Genomic DNA, 21,582 nt, shown 5'->3' with positions numbered 1-21,582 from the left:
GGATGTTATATGATTTCATTATAGACATCTGCCAAAATTCCAATTCTTTATAATATATTAACGTGTGGAAGAATACGCAATCGTTGCATTATATAACACGCTAAGCGTCCCTTGTACGCAGCACCCTCATGGAGGACATTGTAGGGGCATTATTTTGATAATTAATTTTAAATAAATGGCCGAACATTTCAGGTTTCGCACATAACCAGACTACTTAAGAATCTGAGTCACACGTTTGAGTGTATTACCGATGTCATACGACACGTGGAACTATTAATTAAAAAAAGTAGTGGGGATTATCCACTGTCTCTTGCATGAGAGGGGGAAAGTTTATAAAAGGAATAGCGATGATGACAACAGTATCCACTTCACGCGAAGGATCCAAAGCAGAACCACGGTTTGATGGTGTTTCTGATCTATTTAGTGTTTCAGACTGTAAATGTACAGTTTATATCTTCGAGAATATTGTAATTGTCTACAAACAATAGTATTTTAAAAAAGGTTGAAGTTATGTGATCGCAAGAACGGTATAATTGTAACTTTTTAAGTGATGCAACAAGTATTAATTTCATTATAGTGTAATAATTGTATTTTTCTGTTAAAGTGACGCAACAAGTCTTAATCTCATAAAAACTGTTATAAGTGTAGAAGATAACCATTGGATTATGAACGTGCTTAGCGGGAGTAGCAACGGACATGAACCCGTGACCAACGTCAACACCATGGAAGCTTAAAAAATGAAAATGAGGGTCTTACCCGGGACCCGAACCTTGGATTGTTACGACATGATGATAAGTACTAAAATGAAATAATTTTTTAATAAATGCGCGGTTATTCATTATGCAGATCACGTAAATTAGGTTAGACATGTAAATTGCATGTATTTTTTTAATTAGAGAGAGAACTTGTGAGTGGTCTTCATATTCATTTATGTTCATTTCATGGAATTAATAATCTACTCCATGGGCTTAAATATATATATAATTAACGTAATGCATGTATTTGACGTGATGATAAAATATTAGTTAGTCTGAGAGTGCTTAGATTAGGTAAATGTAATAGAAAGTAGATTTGTTTTGGCACTGAGCCAAGCCGTAATTTTGTATAATTTATTTACGTGATATCCAAGCTTATTATGATAATGCATGGTGATTATGCTTGTAAAAATGGATTATCGACTGTTAATATCAGGATAGCAAGGCACTCTTATTTTCACGTAATTTGCATGATAATATATTTGTAGATGGCTGTATTAATTATATGCGTAACTTGTGACATGCCTAGACATCGAACAGACGCCCTCCTATTGAGATTAGCGTTTTCCTTTAATGTCGAATATTTTCCCTTTCTATGTATGAGAATAACATTATGGATATGTTTAAAATCCATACTTGATTTTATTGATTTGATTTTAAAATGTAGGAAAAACCTAGGCTGTATTCTGTAATCGGATGGAATCGAAGCCTGTCATTCTAAGTTGAAGGATGTGAATATGAGAAAATGAACAGTGGATTGATATTGTATTATAGAATTGTGGCAGGACAGTGAATTTATAAGCCAGTGGAGCTTTGGAAATATGATATGAGAATATATAATGAAATAAGATTATTTAACAAATATGTGTTCCAAGGGAAACGATTTGCTTTCACCTTGAGATGTTGAAAGGATATTTCTGCCACACCGGGCCATTATTTGCTACGGCTTTGACGTCCAGAGATTTACGAGCTGAGCGAAGACGGAAGGGTAGCGTGAGGGCTTGCCCCTTGTAGAGGATTACTGTATGCTGTATTGTTCGAGCTATTCCACTTAGAATGAAGGCAGTGCGACACCGATTATTGTTTAAAGGATTCTTTTACTTTTTCATGTATGATCTTATAATAATATTTAACTAACTGGAACGCCAGTATTATTATTTTTTTGTTGACCCTATGATTAATTAAGAAAGGCAGTTTTTCTTGTCCCGTTTGTCGATGCCATCTTGGATATCATCGGTCCGAGTTCTGAGGCAACCATGGATTTTTGTTGTCACATATTTTTTTATATACAGCCAATTGCATGTGTATCTTGTTTATTGTTTCTTGTCATATTATGTGTACATATTTTCTATTTTATACTTTATTTTAGTCGTGTTTCACTTTTTATATGGATGACAAATCGAGTTTTATTTTCGTAATTTTTGTCATTGGATTCATTGAAATGTGGGTTCGATTTCTGGACCCGACATCAGTCATTTTATTTTGATTAGGATTATATCAACTAGCATTCATTTATTCTTTGTTTACTTTTGTAATATAATTAATTTAGCTGGGTGACCACTTCAAGTTATCTTCAATTTATTCCGTTGTATAAATTATTGCTTCTTCTGATAGCGAAGAAAGTTCGTAATGATAACCGTCGCATTTATAAGGATATTTCTGATTTTTTATAAAAAAGTATGTTATACATATTATAATGTAATATTTATCATCATGTCGGGAAGAAGAAAGAGGTAAAGGAGAAATAAAAATTTTGACACTTTACAATTTGTATTTAGTCCATTGGACATTGCATATTCAACATTGATATACTATAAATATTCAGGATCAACCTTTAATTAATTTGATTTTTCAAGGCTCAATAAATAGGTATTTAAACTTTTGTCTGCCTGTCATTTTGCCGAATAACATTGTATCCCAGGTTTCCTTCCGTTCATTTATGCCTTTAAGCTAGTTATGTGTTATTTTCTTTGATCTTCTGCCGCGAACGCACCATGGCCTTGGGAGGTCGGTGGTTTGATTCTATGGAACGGAAGGGTGCAGTAGACCCTTGCACGGTCGGAAGAGCATTTGCTCACCCATCATTGTGAATTTTTTTTTTGTTGTTCCTTCCTGATGAGGTGGCATTTGACTCTAGACTAAAAAGGTCCCTTTCCATCAGGCGCTTTGGCGTATGGTGCTATATGGCGGTATCCCTTTTTTTTTAGGGATTATCATGCAGTCATTTGGTTCTATGCGGCAAATGGCGCGGGGTGGAAAGGTTGCAGTACCCCTGCGTTCCAACTAGAAGAGGGGACTCCTCAGGCGCTTTCAACTTGAAGGCGTAAGTTGGCGAGCACGGAGTTCCTAGTCCAGTCTGTCATTGCTTTCACTAACTTTTACCTGATTTTTAATTTCCATCTTTCTCATCTGACCTTCTTCAGTCAATTCTTGTTGTCTTCTGTATCCGACGGTAAGAGGTTTACAAGACCTTCCAGGCTCTTCCCATTCTCTTTTTGACATGTTTATTCTACAAAAGGTCGTACCTTTTCCTTCTTGTCTTCTGATTAAGAGTTGAGAGGGGATGGTTAGGTAATTCCACTGTCCTTTGAAACAATATAATTTGCTTATCTCTCTCCGTTTGCGAGACGTCCTCATTATTCAAAACACTAATAATGTATCTACATTTTTCAACTGAAGTATGTTCAACTCCATGGCTGACCTAATAGTATGTTGACTTTCGGGCCTCGGCGCCCCTGGGTTTGATTCCCGACCAGGTCAAGTGATTTTAATCTTAAGCGGATGATTTTATTGGACCATCATTGCTGCAACTCATATAGGGGGCTGACACACGGAATACAATTATAGATCACACTAACACGAGTTTCCCTACCCAAGGCAGACGTCGGTCATCCTCATCGAAATGTTTGTCTTGTAAGGGTTGTACCATGCTAGATATAGTCCCGCGAAATGATTATTAAATAGACACTAAGATGTTTTTAAGGATTCTTCAATGTGATGAGTTGAGTTGTCACATTTAAAACTCCTTGAAAGGCAACCAACCTTAACCTCCGTTGTATCAGAAGGACAGCAACTAACCGACTGCAACGCTGAGGTCGACGAAGTTTAACTAATTTATGATAACATACATGGTATGGTATGGTAACGTATGGAGAATTTACTTACTACAGCCTCCGTTTTATTCGGATGACCGTAAATTAGAAAACATACGTACTTCTATTCGACCTATACGTTGTAAGACTAAGGAGGAAGCTGAGGAAAAGTACAATCAAAATGAGACATAATTGTACCACTAAACATCAGATGCTCAGTCTTACTATGATTTACTTGCCTTACTCGTCTTTGACGCGGCAGTTTTTTAATATATAACTGCAGCGGAAATGCGCGGCTGAAGAAACGTGCCTCAATTAACAACAACTTCCACCTCTGCAGTGTAACTACTTGCCGTCCTTAGAGGCCCCAGTTCGATTGCCGGTACTGCCAGAAATTTAAGATTGTAAGAAGGGCTAGTAGGTGGTTAGGTAGGTACATGCAGCTCAACTCCACTGAGCCAACTCTTGGAGGAGTGGGAGTTAAATACTTCCACTTTCCGTAACTTCGGCGCTAAGAGGGATGAAGTGGTTACCTGTATATCCGGTCGTCTTTGCTCCCAGGAATTAACCTGGTATTCGTTTATAGTGTAGGCGGAGTGAACCTCAGGACCATGTGCACCTTCAGAAGTGAAAATGTCGTTACTTACGGTAAATTTTTCGACTTCCTGACGGGGAATAGAGCGCGTCTTTAGAGCCTCGGTCAGACAGCCGCGCTTGAGTAGAGCTGCATCAACTTGGGGCGAGGGCATGAATATGCTTTACTCACAACAATAGTCGTCTGTATAATATTAGCGTTGATCATTTTTAGGGACTTAAGACATTGCAGGCTACCATATTGCTCCCCAGCTCAGCGAAATTAAAGCATTGGAGGCCTGGGCTTCCACCTCCCCCTTTTACAATTCTCATCCATCCCCCTCGTCCCTCATTCTTTTAGTGATCGTAGATTCATGTTTTTATTCTCGTTACGACAGTCTTCATAGTAACAGTATCTACCTCATAGGCTAGTTCTTTAATATGACGACTGAACAAAATCCACGTCTGCGATGCTTGTCGTGGATGGACTTGGTAATAAATAGCTACAGTCGTGGATATCTCCATCATTATAGCCCGCACAGTAAAATTGTATCAGCCACAAATGATTATAAGAAAGACTTTTTGTACCTATTTTAGATATAATTAATATTTCCAGATATATTTGGAAGTTTTGAAAAATAAAATAGCGGAGGAGTTGGCCGTGCGGTTATGGGCGCGCGGCTGTGAGCTTGAATCCAGGAGATAGTGGGTTTAAATCCCACTGTCGGCAGCCCTGAAGATGGTTTTCCGTGGTTTCCCATTTTCACACCAGGCAAATGCTGGGGCTGTACCTTAATTAAGGCTACGGCCGCTTCCTTCCCACTCCTAGCCTTTTACTATCCCATCGTCGCCATAAAACCTATCTGTGTCGGTGCGACGTAAAGCCACTAGCAAACAAAAAATACAATAATCACGAATACTTTCGTTATGATTATTCATATGATTAAAGTGCACAAAACCTTCAAGCTCGGAAATTATAATTTGCATGTTTTTCATTCATTCAACTTCGCTAATCGGCCAACTAGGGACCACGATAAGCCTCACTTTACATTCTGGCATTTGTTCATCTTTCGCTTGATCCACATCGTCTTCATTAGCTCACTGTGTTTAGCAAGACGTTCTTCTGTCCAGTTCTTTAAGATCTTTCTTGACATTAACGTACCATGGCATTGCCGTTTTTGGTTTTGCGCGAAATATACAGAAGATACGTTTCGTCCATCGAGAGTCGATCATCCGTCGTATATGACCGTAAAAGCGAACTCTGCCTTTACGCATTGTGTTTTTATTATTTAAAGTTTTCGAAAATGTTAACAAAACCTAAGAAATTAGACATTTTCTTTCTTTTCCTGCATATTTCAACGCCACTGTATGCTAATCAAATAGTATATAGCCTAGAGCACTCCCCGGATATCCTTAAACTTACAGTAAATACGAAGTTTCAAGCAATTCTGTCAAGCCATTTTCCCGTGATGATCTGAGAAACATCCAGACCAGACAGGTGGACAAATTTAAACTGAAACTATTTTCAACCCATTAATATACCTAATTCGAGATAAATGCGAAGTATGAGGTAAAAATTTGAAGTGTACAGTGAAAATTATGTATTTAAAAGATGTAGATGATCAGAATTCCAGTTCTGGTATAACTTAATTTTAATGTATGCATGTTCTGTTAAGAGCAAATAACTCCAGATTAATTTGGACTAGATAATTTGAAATGCTGGAAAGAGAAAGACCCCTGGTATCACTGCGCTGAGTTGTTCAGACAGTGGAGCTTCAGCTCCATCGCAGCTCACGCTGGTGGTATTCGGAGGTGCTAAAATACACCAAACTCGCATTGATAGGTTTACTGGAATGTAAAATAACTCCTGTCGGACTAAATTCCGGTACCTAGGCGTCTATGTAAACAGTTTGTGATGCGTGAAACAAATAAGATTAATAGATCTGCGGTTCAAACAAGCGGAAGTTCATTTTTCTCAAAACATACTTTCTTCATTTTATTTCATTGCAATGTTTAAGCTCAGTTTGCCTTTCACGTTGATTACTTAGGGCTTTTTGTACTGACTGATTGTTATTTAAGGTAAGTGAATTGCCTTTCCCAATTATTTCAACTCGAAAATCCACAAAGTAAATACCTCAGTATGATAAACGGCTGCTTCCAGACAACGATGAGTGAAACTGATGTTGTGAAAACAAAATCCTGTTTCAATCTCGGTGTTCGTTACTTGGCAATTTCGTAACTTTATCCTTGCACCTGCAGAAGTCGAACATTCTCCAGCTGACACCCACATAGCCGAAAGATTACTAAGTGTGCTGGAAGACATCAGTCAGCCGTATGCTTCCTCTGTAATACTAAACCATCACGAGAGCGTGCTCCTAGGCCAAAGCAAGTCCACGCGCAATACCTTTCCTTCAAGAGCACCGAGGAGGAAAAGTTCAGTCTGAAATTATGTTTATGACGGAAGAAAAATAGTTTTTTAATCATCATCCGCTAAAATCCTTATGTGTGAGTGAAGGAATGGAATCAGAAATACGGCTTTTTGATGTTCATGTTATTCTGTAAAAAAAAATACTGTAAATGTTACAAGATCGTGAGTAACTGCAAAAAGACCTCGACATTGAGAGGATTGGTGTTATTATAAACACGGTTAAAAATCAGGTTGTGTGTTTCCCTAATTGGAAAAGTCCTCTTAAGTTTCCATTACTGGGTGAAATTTCATTTCGGGGACCACTGTAAGTACCTATGTGTTAATAAAAGGAAAGATCTTTCATTGGGGTAATCACATACATGGGATTGTTAATATAGGGTACAGATCTCTGCACATGGTCATGAGGGAGGGTATTTAGGGGTTGTAGTAAGGATGTAAAAGAGAGGGCATATAAGTCTCTGGTAAGACTCCAACTAGTGCATGGTTCCAGTGTATGGGGCCCTCACCAGGATTACTCGATTTGATAACTGGCAAAAAATAATCACACAAAAGCAGCTCGATTTGTTCTGGTTGATTTTTGACAAAAGAGTAGCGTTTCGGAAATGTTGCAAAGTTTTGACTAGGAAGAATTGCGAGAAAGGAGACGAACTGTTCGACTAAGACGTATGTTCCGAGCTGTCAGAGCAGAGATGGCGAGGAATGACATTAGTAGACGATTAATTTTGAGTAGTGTATTTGAAAGTATGAAAGATCACCATATAAAGATAAAGTTGTAATTCAAGAGGACAAATTGGGTCAAATATTCATTTACAGCAAAGAGAGTTAGAGATTGGGATTATTTACCAAGGGAGATGTTCAATACATTTCCAGATTCTTTTCAATTATTTATCAAAAGTCTAGGTAAACAACAGATAGGGAATCTGCCACCTGGGCGACTGCCTTAAATGCAGATGAATGGTGACTGATAAATTATAAAAGAAAATAAAAGAAAAGGAACAGATTATTCATCATACATATTTTGAATTTCGCTTTGAGTGCTCAGAAAGTCTGGTTTAGAAGGTCAAGGCGCCGGCTTTCGTACCCCAATTTGGCAGGTTCTATCCTGACTCAGTCCGGCGGTATTTGAAGGTGCTGAAATAAGTCAGCCTCGTGATGGCAGATTTAAGGTACGGGTGTATTCTGCCCGAAGGCTGGTCCGGACCTCCGCAGAGGTGTGCCTGAGCCGGAGTTTACGTACGGTAGGGTGGCCAGTTGACGGTAGATATACTGACACGTAAAAGAACTCCTGCGGGTCAAAATTTCGGTACCCCGGCGTCTCCAAAAACCGTCAAAAGTAGTTAGTGGGACGTAAAAGCAATGAAATTATTATTACCTTTGTTGTTTATTCCCGCTCTAGAAGAAGAAGGCACATCGCCTGACTACGCATCGCCTCATAATCTGCTGGCCTTCAGGTTGAGGTATCGGTCGCTTGGTAATCCAAGGTCCATCAGAACTGTAGCACAATGGGGTTTGGTTTTTACCTTATGTATTCCTCTCTCATTAGTTTCCCTTAATGCTTTCGGCAGAAGCATTAGCAGTTGTATAAATGAGTATAAATAGAAATGGAAATGTTCAAACTAATAACATTTTCTGATGAACTGGCCATTCTTGCATGAAGCCCAATTTCACTCCAAATAATGATATCACAGACTGCTACAATTGCGGAGAGATACAACTCTATGAGAATCATAGCTTCAAACACCAAGTTCATAATGGTTGCACATTCATCTCTGAAGTTTAAGTTAAAGATCCATGAAAAGATCATAAAGAAAAGCAACAAACTTCACTTACGTTGGTCAGGTGTCCGATAATGATAAAAGCTCCACAGAATTAAGTGCCATTTTTGGCAAGCCAAGGCTGAATTTCTTCAAAAATGCAAACTATTCGGCACCAGTAAATTCAGTCTACAACGCGATAAAGTTAGTTACACACATTTGTACGGTTCGTTATATTATATGTCACCGAATGACATACGCGTCTTCACGGATTACCTCTTCGTTGCTAACGTGCTCTAACCATGGAATGATCAACATCCTTCGATACAAACACATTTCAAAATTTTGTAGTGAGTTCATTGACGAAGCCCTTAGTGTCGATCCATTGTCACCACATAGCAACGCTGGGAACACACATCACTTCGAGACAAGCCATCAAGTTTCGAATCGGAGATCACGGCTGCACACAAGATGTTTTAATTTCACTTCATGCAGTATCCATTTCTGTTTTGATTTTAACATTATATCCCGTTCTTATGAGAGCCATCATCTTAGGTACTCTACGCTTCTTGTGTCAATGACCTTAAATCACATACTTACCTGAATAATTCACTTCCATTTTTTGGACGAAGATTTCGGTAATACCGATTCTTTTTATTTGCCTTATGTTACACGCACTCCGAAATGTTTTATGGCTAGTATTGGACAGCACAAGGCTAGAACTGCAAAGGAAGTGCCCTTAATTACGGTACAGCAGCCCGGTATTTGCCTGATGTGGAAATGAGAACCACAGAAAAATTATATATCAGGGCTATCGACAGTGGGATTCGAACACACTATATACAGAATGCAAGCTAAGACATATATTCTGCAAACCACATAGCCCACTCGCTCAGTAGTAGTGCTGATGTAGGACTGAAAGTCCTCATATTACTCCGTATCTTAGGCAGAGGGGAGGAGGTGAGCAGGAAATTAAAAACATTGAAGGTGTGGCGTAGCACAGCAATCGTCTTCTATCATCGTTGTTATCTATAGGTTTAAAAATTCCAGGGAACTCTGCTCTATAGGATAATATTTAATAGTAAATAATGTTATTGTGTTCTCGTCCTACCAACTACCTAACGGTTTTCGGAGACGCTGAGGTGCCGGAGTATTACCCCGCCGGGGTTCATCTACAGGCAGGTAAATCTACTGACTCAAGAGTGACGTATTTGAGCACCTTCAAATACCAAACATGCCAACTTGGGCTCAGAAAGCTAGAGCTCTATCGTCTGAGTCACTCAGCCAGGCAGGAAATCGTTTATTGTCTTTCGCTGTATAGTCCGTTCTTATAAGAAAATAAAAGTAGGCCTACTGTACACGTGCTGGATTGTGTTACAAGCACAGGCAACGTAATTCGGGTAATCGCCATACACTGTGTACTTTACTAAAAACTTTTTTGAAATATGATATATCCTTTGCATTTTCTCTGCAGCTTATGCAGTTGCATGCTGCACACATAGAGGGCATAATTTATGCAGTTAATTTATTCGACCTAATCTATTAAGAACTGAAAAAAATCCAAAGAAAAGCAGCTCGATTTGTTCTGGGTGATTTCCGACAAAAGAGTAGTGTAAAAAAAATGTTGCAATGTTTGGGCTGGGAAGAACTGAAACAAAGAGAACGAGCTGCTCGACTAAGTGGTACGTTCCAAGCTGTCAGTGAAGAGATGGCGTGGAATGACATTAGTAGATGAATACGTTTGGGTGGCGTCTTTAAAAGTAGGAAAGATCACAATATGAAGATAAAGTTGGAATTCAAGAGGACAAACTGGGGAAAATATACATTTATAGGAAGAGGAATTACGGATTGGAATAACTTACCAAGGGAGATGTTCAATAAATTTCCAATTTCTTTGAAATCATTTAAGAAAAGACTAGAAAATAAACAAATAGGGAATCTGCCACCTCGACGACTGCCCTAAATGCAAATCAGTATTGATTGATTGATTGATTGATTGATTGATTGATTGATTGATTGATTGATTGATTGATTGATTGATTGATTGATTGATTGATTGATTGATTGATTGATTGATTGATTGATTGAAAGTAATGCACTGTACTGGAGGCATCTGGATGGATGGCGTTTAAACTATGGTGTAGCTATTTCCCCTTAGCACCACCCATAGCGCTGTAGCGGCCATGATAGCCACCCTATAGTCCTCCTAGCTCGTTGCTTAGATCCTTTCCAACAGAACAAATACGGCCTAGGCAACCATAGCTCAATTGTAGAGCAACCGACGCGAAATCGGGAGGTTGTGGGTTTGGATACCGCTGGTGTCCGGTTGGCCATTTTTGTTCTGTGCTTAACATCCCTTCGACGCGACCTAATAGGTTGAAAGTTCATTTCGATTATCATAAATGCTTTCCAACAGATATTTCAGTAATTGAGCCCACTACAAGGAAATCAAGAGAACAAGAATTGTTAGTTGTTTGTTTTCTAACGACATACTGTCGGCAGCTCTGAAGACGATTTTCCGTTGTTTCTCATTTTCACACCAACCAAATGCTGGGTATGTACCTTATTTAAGGCCATGGTCACTTCTTTCCCATTTCTAGCACATTCCTATCCCATCGTTGCCAAGATCTGTCTTTGTCAATGCGACGTAAAACCTTGAGATCTGTTTTACTTCCCCCACTTTTAGTGTCCCTGCACAATTCCACATTTAGTGCGATATAAAGTCACTCCGTAGCATACTGCCAAATATTAAAAAATTACAGGAGGACTGGTATGTGGATAAAATGGTATGCGTACCTCTCCTCCGTTGGGATTCTGTCTCTAAAAAATGCACCATCTCGGGGCGAGGACACGAGAGTCTTTATATCAGCTTCCGTCGCGAAACGGTTAATACTATTAGTTGTGCCCTCGGAGGTTCGGGTTCGATATCCGTACTGCCAGAAATTTAAGAATGGCATGAGGGCTAGTATGTGATTAAAATGGTACATGCAGCTCACCTCCATTGGGGTGTGCCTGGAAACAGCTGCACTACCCGGTGTGAGGTATCTCAATAAGTGGATTTTGTTGGTAGTTCGGAGAATATTTTAACATTTTTAGCATGGTTTTCTGTACTATTATAATAACTGTAAAACCACCATCTTCTACTGCAGCAATGACTTTTTTAAATTGAGACCCTGACGCACTGACAGTGAAGAAGTATGGTACATAAATTACAAAATGAGATGCTAAATCTTTGAAGACAGCAATTAAGTCTTCCTCATCCTCCTCTCCATATTCTTTCTTCAGTCAGTCCATATCCACTATACCGGTAACAAACTGCTGCATGTATTGTGACCGTATCCAGTTCTCGGCTGACTGAATATGGGTCAGTGCGTTACTGGGGTTCGCTTTCTCGGCAAAGGCGCGTGTGGTCTTGGCCAGGTGATAGAGGACCTGTTTCTGACTTGAAGGGGGTAGCTGGCTGACTGGGAAAAAAATAAAAATAAAAAGCGGGCGAGAGATAAAACTAACCAGAATATGTTCGTCTGCAATCACATCGATTTGTAATAAATGAAATATTTATAATATCTTTGGTGGCGTGATATGCATAATTAAGAAGGTACACATGAATTATATTTGACTGAACCGTGTTAATAATGTCACGTGTGAATTATAAAAATTAATGATTGATTTTTTACTTGATTTCAACGGTATTTCGGCTAGAAATGAAGGTGAAGTTATTTAATCAAATCCCAGAAGAATTCAGTACTCGAGTTGACTTCACTTCCGACCACGAGTGCCACGCAACGATATTTAAGGCAAGTCATAAGAGTACAAGCTCTCACATGTCCCTGGTTTACTCTCTGCAGTCACTTCGTGTACTTCGCTAGCTGGATTTCAACGCAGAACGTCAGTGGATTACTATAATCAGGGATAGTGGACTCATTCCTGTGTTCGACGATTTCTACGAATTGTGTAAATCTACGACCTTAATTAGTCAATAAACAGACGTCGAAATAATAGCAGATAAATTTTTAAAAGTACGTGTTCTTTTCATCCTAAATTACATGTGTGCTCAGGATTTCTCTTAATACATTTGGTACAAGTTTCAGCAATCTTCTGAGAGTGTAAACGTGGAAGAGGACCTCTACGTTATCATCGCCAGAAGATGGAAGTTCGTGCCAGAGACTCCACACATTTCATCATGAAGTTCTAAGCCCATTGACCAGCGTCGGCAGCGGCGAAATGCAGGGACTTCCGCCTTAGAATAGGTGATTGTGGATCCCGGACTTCGAGATATGAGGACAACTAAATAAGTCGACTACGTCTTATTTATATCTGTTCTATGTAGCTCTTTGATTCTACTCTTAATCCTTCCTTAGGTTTGTGCTATAATATCTATTTGATTTATTTTTCACGGTATTTCACTGGTTATTTCTTAGAGGTGTGATAGGAATTGTAGCTTAATTCGCATACTTGTGATTCATGACCACGTGTTGTCGAGTTTGAAGATGATGGATCATTTGAAGTTATCCATGTGTTATCGAAACCATCCTTTCTCATAGAACGAATTTCATTATGATAGTGAGTTAATCTGTGTCAGATGAATTCATCGAGGTGATATTTTCCCAGTCTTTTTAACATTTTCATGGTGAATTGAATTTTTACTCGTACCTTATATTTACGATAGCATGTCATCAGGATATTAATTCCGAATCGAGTGTATGAATTTATTTAGAGTACATGCATTGTGGTATATGATAACTAATGGATTAGTTAATCATCGAGACAAATTTAATGAGGATATGACTTGTTTTGGGACGATGACAGGTCCTTATAATTTTCATGACTACACATGCGTGATGACTGGTTGCGATGAGTTATGGTCGTCGTTATGATGTTGTACTGTACGTGTAATTTATGAGGAATTGGTACGTACGACATGAATCTTTGTGAAATTGAATTTTCACGTGTTAATGTAGTGATATTTTTATACATGATGTTGATCATGATATGATGGAAATACGGAATCTTCGAGATTATACGAGGTGTAGTTAAAATAGTAATGTCTTCTGATGATAAGGACAAGTCCATGTTGATCGATATACTCCTTAATTCAGGATAATATCCTAATCGTGCTCATGAAAGTCAGTAATTCTAAGTTTAAGGTACGTGTAAATCTTACTGGAGGACCTTAGGTCTGGAGAATAGATCCTCAATTGAATATTCTGATAATGTTACAGTTCGGAACCAGGCATGCTCGCTTTTCGATGTCTTATTTCGTACTCACGTGGAGACTTTATTTTTTTAACATTGTGGAACGAGCTAATGGGAGAGTGGTGAGATTGATTAACACCCGATGATGATGTGTAAATATTGTGGATATTTCTTTCTTTGGCATTTTTCAGTAGTCAGTAGTAGATTTAGAGATTTCCTAGTTGTAAGACATTTATTTTCTGTGCATTTGTGTTGTTGTGATGTGTGGCACTTTGATGGTGTTAATTCATTATGTGGACAGGATTTCCACGTTGAGGATATATTTTTTCCCTTTTTATTGATTTTTTCGATGGGTTATAATGCTAATTTTTGTTCATTTAATGACCAAGCGATAATAAGTTTTGTTATTAGTTCTCACGAGGAGATAAGTGGGAAGACGTGAACAGATATACTCGACGTCACGAATTAACTTTTAGAAAACAAAGGCAAATTCAAATTTTCATTTAAATGTTAACAAAACTTTTGATGAACAGAATTTCACTCTTATTTTGTCAAGGTAGTAAAATTAATCAATCTTGGATATTTCTATTATACATTTTATAAAAATTAATGCATTTTTTCAGATTGTTCGAGGAATTCTACGCAAGATCTCATTTTCCTAATCAATCAAACTTTAAATTACTAAATGAATGTTTTCAAACGAAGAAAAAGCAATGTTGCATTCACTCTGTTAGAATGGTAGAGAAACTAAGTTACGTGTACCATCCCATTTGTTAGTATTTTTTGTTTGTCACATCAAGAGTAATAGTAATTAACGTAACGTAGCGATCATTTTCATTATCATAGATGTCAGGGTGGCAAATATTTTATCTTCTTTGAGTAAAAGTGTGATATGTTCTCTATACTTAAAACATTCTTGATTTCTGAACCTTATGTCAATCCTGCCACTTGCATATTTTTAAGTCAGCGATCCTGTGAACTGAACACCTAGTACGGGGACAGTATATATTGAATATCATTTCGAATAATCATACTGTCGAAAATAAGAGAACCAAAGGCTCCTTCGTCACCAGCTAAGCTTCTCTGCGACCGAGCTCGGTAGCTGCAGTCGCTTAAGTGCGGCCAGTATCCAGTATTCGGGAGATAGTAGGTTCGAACTCCACTGTCGGCATCCCTGAAAATGGTTTTTCGTGGTTTCCCATTTTCAAACCAGGCAAATACTGGGGCTGTACCTTCATTAAGGGCACGGCCGCTTCCTTCCCACTGCTAGCCCTTTCCTATCCCATCGTCGCCATAAGACCTATCTGTGTCGGTGCGACGTAAAGCAAAGAGAAAAGAAAAAAACTTCGCTTTTGTGATAGTCTCTATGATATAAGCCCGGTAATGTTTTATATTCAACAGATGCCAACGTATCGCTTTAGGGCCGATTTTCTGGGACGTGTGAGCATTTCTGACAAACTAATACGCAGACGGAAATTTTCTTTCTCATGGAACGCGATATCTGATGGCTATTTTACTCCACTTGTGCTCTTTCTTAGAAAGAAACTCATGGAAAGACATTTGTTTCTCTCTTCCATTGTTGCTGGACAATGAACACACCACTCGAAATTCTGTCACTAAATAATGTTACTAAGCACGGCACTTTGAGCCAACTGCAGCCTAGGTGCTTCAAGGCCGAATTCGAGTGCTCGGTGGCTGAGACGGGATTTATTAGCGCGGACGAAGTATCTGGCGGAATGACCAAGTCTTTTATAATAAATGTAGGTCTAGTCCCTACGAACAGACGAACTGACAAATATGAAAGGTGGAATTGATCATTTTAGAGTGCGGATTTGTATGCAAAACGCATGTATTTTCTTTTTTTCCCCCCACAAAGTGATACACTTTTGTTTATCATATGTCTGCAGGCAGTTTGATCGGTGTTTGATAGAGCACATAAATAAATGCATATTTAGGGCGGGGTGGGGGTGGGGGGCAGGCAGGTATTTGCATATATATTTAAAAGTTTCAAAGTATAAAGGTGTATTTTCCTTGTATGCATTGTACTGAATTATCGCTGCTTGGAACCAACCTTCATGTAAGCACTACAGCAGTACTAGCAGAAACAAACCTACCTATTTTGCTTAGTATTCTGGGTTGCCTTTATCCGACGAAGGCTGTGTGGATACAGCATATCTTTTTCTCGAACTGTGGTCCAGGGACGACAAGTAGTCCTCGAGTTTTGACTTTTCGGTCCTCTGAGTCTGAACCTATATTTCGTAAAATCTAGCATTTGTCCAAGAAAGACGGAAATATGTCAACCTATAATTGACCATGCAAGCCGCGTGGTCTAAAAGTAGCGTGCTTGCCTCTTGCCCGAAGGTCTCCGGTTCGATCCCCCACCCAGGTCAGGATATTTACTTGAATCTAACGGCTGGTTCGAAGTCCACTTAGCCTATGTGATTGCAATTGACAAACTACCTGACGGTCAGATAGCGGCTCCGACCTAGAAAGCCAAGAATATTGGCCGAGAGGACTCATGGTGCCGACCGCACGAAACCTCGTAATATGTAAGTTTTCGAGCTGAGTTGCGGTAGATTGGTAGGCCAAGGCTATTCGAGGCTCTTGAGCGATGGGTTTGGTTAGGATTTCTCATAGTTGGCTAGACAAGCCTCTGCGAATTAATGACGTGCCTCTACAATTCTCTCCTTTTAAGTACCCCTGTGGCCTCGTTTAGTTCCACGTTTCTCACCCTAAAAAAGAATGCTTTGTCATCGTAATTCATTAAAGTGTGCAGCTTCCTGCCACTGAGGAAAGTGAGCTGCATATAATATTTAAACCACATACCAACCTCCTTGCAAATTTGAAACTGAACTCGGACATCGACATTGGTAGATAATTGAGTCAACTGTTACGCGCTACAAAGGTGGACACGTAAGTGACTAAAGCTATGCGACAGACCTGAGTTAAAGAGATAGGCTCACTAAACGTAAGAGAAATGTAAGGACACAATAAAGGACATGAAAAGCTAATCGGCTTCCAACGATAATTTCCAGTTTTTACATATACATGTTTGTGGGTTACTTAGTCACGTCCTAGTTCGTGAACCATGGACAACGGCTGAGTGGTCTAGTAAGTGGTCCTGAGAGTCGGGATACCAGTTGCTATGAAATGAGAGTGGGCATCTCGGACATATTCTGTGTCCTGGCCCTTCATGTGCTCAGGCGGCTAGGACTATACAATTCACTCATGGTCCATAACCCGTTAGAGGAGAGATCCTCACTTGGACTATGTACAAGTAGGGTAGCATCCTGCTTCATGAATTTACCGAGCTCAGAACACTTTAAGCAAGCCTCGGACCTATGGGAGTAACGGTGTCCCACTCCCATTTGACAGGCGAGGGACTCCTTGGAAACAACTTGTCGAACGAAATGGAATTCGATGGGGAGCTATCGATATTAATGGGGCTTATGGAAGAAAGAAAGAAAGAAAGTAGAACTGGCTGAGTCAGCAAAGAGGATGCATCTGGATGTGCTAGGAGTAAGTGATATTCGGGTAAGGGGAGATAACGAGGAAGGGATAGGAGATTATAAAGTGTACTTGGCGAGTGTTAGAAAGGGAAGGGCAGAGTCTGGGGTAGGGCTCTTTATCAGGAATACCATTGCACGCAACATAGTTTCTGTTAGGCACGTAAATGAGCGAATGATGTGGGTAGATTTGTCAGTTGGAGGAATTAGGGCTAGAATTGTGTCCGTGTATTCACCATGTGAGGGTGCAGATGATGATGAAGTTGACAAGTTTTATGAAGCATTGAGTGACATCGTGGTCAGGGTAAACGACAAGCATAGAAAAGTGCTAATGGGCGATTTCAATGCGAGAGTCGGAAAAAGAACTGAAGGATACGAAAGGGTGATTGGTAAATATGGCGAAGATATGGAAGCTAATGGGAATGGGAAGCGTTTACTGGACTTCTGTGCTAGTATGGGTTTAGCTGTTACGAATACATTCTTCAAGCATAACGCTATTCACCGCTACACATGGGAGGCTAGGGGTACCAGATCCATAATAGACTGTATCTTAACAGACCTCGAATTCAGGAAATCTGTTAGGAATGCACGAGTTTTCCGCGGATTTTTCGATGATACAGACTACTACCTGATCTGTAGTGAACTAAGTATCTCTAGGCCTAGGGAAGAGAAAGTGAAATCTGTCTGCAAACGAATAAGGGTAGAAAATCTCTAGGACGAGGAAATTAGACAGAAGTACATGGATATTATTAGTGAGGCTTCAAACAGTAGACAGTAAGCAGGTTCAGGCTATAGAAAGTGAATGGGTGGCATACAGGGATGCTGTAGCAGAAACAGCAAGGGAATGCCTAGGAACAACTGTGTGTAAAGATGGGAAAAGGCGAACATCTTGGTGGCATGATGAAGTGAGAGCAGCTTGTAAACGTATAAAGAAGGCTTATCAGAAATGGCTCCAAATAAGGGCCGAGGCAAACAGGGATTTGTACGTAGATGAAAGAAACTGAGCGGAAGAAATAGTTGTTGAATCCAAAAAGAAGTCATGGGAAGATTTTGGTAACAACCTGGAAAGGCTAGGTCAAGCAGCAGGGAAACCTTTCTGGACAGTAATAAATAATCTTAGGGAGGGAGGGAAAAAGGAAATGAACAGTGTTTTGAGTAATTCAGGTGAACTCATAATAGATTCCAGGAAATCACTGGAGAGGTGGAGGGAATATTTTGAACATCTCAATGTAAAAGGAAATTACCCTTGTGGTGTTGCGAACAGCCAAGCTCATGGGGGGGAGGAAGATGATTTTGTTGAAATTATGCTTTAGGAAGTGGGAAGGATGGTAAATAAACTCCATTGTCATAAGGCAGCAGAAATATATGAAATTAGACCTGAAATGGTGAAGTATAGTGGGAAGGCAGGGATGAAATGGCTTCGTAGGGTAGTAAAATTAGCATGGAGTGTTGGTAAGGTACCTTCAGATTGGACAAAAGCAGTAATTGCACCTATCTATAAGCAAGGGAACAGGCAGGATTGCAACAAATATCGAGGTATCTCATTGATTAGTATACCAGGCAAGGTATTCACTGGCATCTTGGAACGGGGGGTGTGATCAGTCGTTGAGAGGAAGTTGGATGAAAACCAGTGTGGTTTCAGACCACAGAGAGGCTGTCAGGATCAGATTTTCAGTATGCGCCAGGTAATTGAAAAATGCTACGAGATGAATAGGCAGTTGTGTTTATGTTTCGTAGATCTAGAGAAAGCATATGCCTATGACAGGGTGTATGTTCAGTCCTCAGCCCTAAGGCTGGTTGGATCCTCAACAGCTCTGCCATCAGCTGCCATAGATGGCCTAGGCATCACTGGAGAGGCGTACTAGGGAAATGAGGAGTGAGGTAGTTTCCCTTTGCTTTCCTCACAGAGCCAAAAGTTGTTATTACATATCAGTCTGCCAAGCCCACTGAAATGCATGCACCGACCGACCCTATGAGCAACACTTTAACACCATTCATAGCAGGGACTGGCTGCAGAAGGAATGGCGTTACTAGCATCGCTCATACCACAGTCACTTTCATATTGTCAAAGCCAGGATAAGACAGAGACAGATCAATGAAAGTAACAAAATTGCTCTAGCCCATACCAGAAGACATAGTGCACTGTAAACACTAGGTCCTGCCAGCAATGACAGGGTACCGAGGGAAAAGATGTTTGCCATACTGGGGGACTATGGAATTAAAGGTAAGTTAGTAATATTTATTTCTCTGCCTTTGCTGGCAGGACCTAGTGTTTACAGTGCACTATGTCTTCTGGTATAGGCTAGGCCAATTTTGTTACTTTCATTGATCTGTCTCTGTCTTATCCTTGGCTTTGACAATATGAAATTGACTGAGGTAAGTGCGATGCTAGTAATGCCAATTCTTATGCAACCAGTCCCTGCTATGAATGGTGTGAAAATGTTGGTCACAGGGTCGGTTCGTGTATGCATTTCTGTGGGCTTGGGAGACTGATATGCAATAGCAACTCTGGCTCGGTGAGGAAAGCAACTGGGAACTACCTCACTCCTCATTTTCCTAGTACGTCTCTTCAGTGATGCCTAGTCCATCTATGACAGCTGATGGGAGAGCTGTTGAGGATCCAATCAGCGGCATCTCTGACGGACCGAACATACATACATACATACATACATACATACATACATACATACATACATTAATACATATTTGTTTCAATACAGTGAGTTCTGACGTCTAAAATGAAATCTAATCTTCATCCATCGATGAGTTCTTGCACATGACAGGTGTTATATCAAATGTAAAAAATAGCATAACATTGATGAAGAAGTGTTGATATCGCTTTCATGCAGGAGACAAGGCTGAAGGGTCCGAAATCCCGTGATATTGGTGAAGATTATAAGCTCATTTACCATGCCACAACCAAGAACAGAGGTGTCGCAATCATCGTGAATTATGAGCTACGTAGCCGAGTCGTTGATACATACATACTAGCTGGTGTACCCGTGATTCGCTACGGAATTCTACATTGTATAGGCCTATTCTGGGTTAGGTAGTGTACTCGTTGTAAGACTGTATTAAATTGCATAGCTCTTAACGTTACCCCAGAAACGCGAAGTCACCAAACGCCTTTCCTTATGTGAAGACTGGGTAAGGGAATTTTCATTGTTTGTCTTTACTGTCTTAGTGGTTTTCCCAACTTAAATCAACGTAGGCCACTACGATGACGTTAGTAAGAATGTCGTGATTAAAATCAATACTATCATATGAAATACTCGGTCAAATTGAAAAATTCCCCACATATTTTCTGACTTTTAACGAACAGTACTACGCTGCCGATCTAAAAGTCCAAAGTTCCAGAGCTGGAATGACCAGGCCGCAGACAGCCGTGAGCCGAGGACACTCCTCTGGCATTATTCCGTTAAGTAGTGTCCACATTCCATATTTCAATCAGCGCCTCAGAGTAGGGATCGAATAGCTGTAATACTAGAGTGATTAACCAGCAGATTCAGAAAACGTTTGAACCAGAGGAGTGGCATGCTAAAGAAGAAAGTTATCTAACCCCGCCCCAGCTATTTCCCGCCAGTATTCAGGCAGGGTGTTATACTCGGTACGCAGCAGTAATCAGATCTGTCGGAGATAAGTGGCAGTATAAGTGACAAAGAACATCACCACAAACAATGGACAATGTAATGTTATTGTTGATCAATGTTATGAGATTTCGATATTGTAGACCTTCACATTTATTTTTCTTCCCACTCTGAAATGCCACTCTCATCATAATTGGTAGGGTAAAACTAAATTAAACATAAATGATCGGAAATTGTATTCTCTAAAACTTTTGTTACGCGGTAGATTTCGATAGGACCAATGACATAGGTATTTAAAAATTAAATTTTAGGCGCCTTCCCCTAAAATACCATTTCATCCAGGGTGAATAAAATTGTTTGTAGCTTAGACTGTAGTTTCTTATTCCCCGACTCTATATACCGATTTTCATAAAAAATTCTGTTAACCCATTTTCGTGGCTCGGCGTTGATATGGACTTAGCAACAAAAATACAAATTCATGAATATCTGTGTTATCATAGCCGGTATATTAAAAATTTATGAAATAAATTGTTGGAAATTTAATTTTATATAACTTTAATTATGTTGTATTTATCGATAGGACCAATAATAATATAAATATTTGACAGTTTAATTTTAGGCCTTCCTCTAAACTACCATTTCACTCAGCGTGAATAAAATGATTTATAGCCTAGACTGTAGTGGCTTATTC

The sequence above is a fragment of the Anabrus simplex genome, chromosome 1 (assembly GCF_040414725.1).
Source record: "Anabrus simplex isolate iqAnaSimp1 chromosome 1, ASM4041472v1, whole genome shotgun sequence".
NCBI classification, from domain to species: domain Eukaryota; kingdom Metazoa; phylum Arthropoda; class Insecta; order Orthoptera; family Tettigoniidae; genus Anabrus; species Anabrus simplex.
This window is presented reverse-complemented; position numbering follows the sequence as displayed.